Source organism: Microtus ochrogaster, linkage group LG1 (assembly GCF_000317375.1).
Source record: "Microtus ochrogaster isolate Prairie Vole_2 linkage group LG1, MicOch1.0, whole genome shotgun sequence".
NCBI lineage: Eukaryota > Metazoa > Chordata > Mammalia > Rodentia > Cricetidae > Microtus > Microtus ochrogaster.
In genome coordinates, this window is record NC_022027.1 from 17,836,137 (window position 1) to 17,837,754 (window position 1,618).

The window sequence follows — 1,618 nt, forward strand, 5'->3', positions numbered from 1 at the left end:
TCCTGTGAGTTTTACTGAGAAAGAATTAAAAAGTAGCAAACCAACCCATTGACGGAGGAGATTTCAAAACAGCCCTAAACTGACTCATTCCCATTGTTATTGATCACTCTTTTAGAAGTATTTAATGAGCAAAAAAGCAAATTGGTCAAAAAAAACAAAAAAAAAGAAGAACCAGTGTGGTTTGAAGAAGAATACTAGGAAATGAAATGTTGGAGTTCAACCTTGTGACGAAAGAGATATGAGAAGGAAGGGAAGCTAGGTCAGAAATGGAGTAAAGTGAGAGTTGCCCTCCACCCAGCTAAACGAAAGGAAAAATCTCAAGAATTTTTCTGCTCCTGAAAAGCAATGACAAAGGAAAGCTGCTTAAAATGTTGTTAAATCGAACATGTTCCATCCCAACAGGTAGATGAGCTCAGCAGTGTCACCCAGGTAGGTCTAGCTTCAGAGTAATGAAGAATACTTGAGTAAAGGGTCCGTGAAATCTTCCTCCCTTTTTAAGGAGACCAGTTGAGGCCAGGACATGTGTAACTGAGCATTTCCTTCATAAAGGTCCTAAAAGGTCGATGCAGGAAATTATGACAATGATGTTCATATTGCACTGAAGAAGACAAGATTATATAGATTCCAGAGTCCCAGAACATCCGTCAATGAGAATTTCACATGAAATGTGGAAGCAGCCCAAGAGAGGGACATGTTTTGTAGTCAGCAGAGCAAGAGGGTGGAGTCATCTAAGCCCTGTGATATCTGACATGGCCTACAGTATTTGGGTTTTGTCTTGTTGTTTTGATCTTGCATTTGTCCTGTATTTTCTCAATATTCCCTAATTTCTTCCTTTTGCATTGGCAATGTATATTTTGTACCATTGTGTGTTGGAAGTTTCTGGGGTCTCTGCAACCACCATACCCAGTGGAAAAATGCTCTTCAAAAGAAGGCAGTTCATCCAAACCGCCCAGGCCCCCCCAAAGCCAGCGCGGAAATCCTCAATAAATAAATAAATTAAGAAAAAAAAAAAAAAAGAAGGCAGTTCAATTCAACACAACAAAGTACTCAGCATCTTTCAAACATTAAAAGAATGACTCAGAGTAATATATTTTACACAGCACTATTTGGGAAAAAAACATAATTCTATGTGCACAATAAAACATATGACATAAGCATTCTATTCTTTGCAGTGTACCTATATATACAGTAAGGACACTGTATATAAACTATAGAATAAAGTAACACCAACTGTCTTATTAGATATGGCTTTGAGAATCTATTCCTTCATAGCACTGTGCTCATACCACTATGGTGCATATCCAAGTGCTTACTCTATAATCAAGACAATATCAGACTCAAGTAAATGGACTCAAAGCACCTAAACTCATGAAGAAGACTCAGAGTCACCTCTTATTTGTTTATGCATTCATTCAGTTAATGATTTTGTACAGAATCAATAAAATATACTAAATATAGAACTATAAGGAGCTATTTAGAAGGAAAAGAAGGCATTATTTGAGCAGTTAAGCATCTCATACTTTAAAATAGTGTTTGATACAAGCTATATGGGGTTGAATAAGATTTTGCCTATGGCTCTGGAAATCTTGAAGAGTCTCAAGCGAGGACACATACTGTT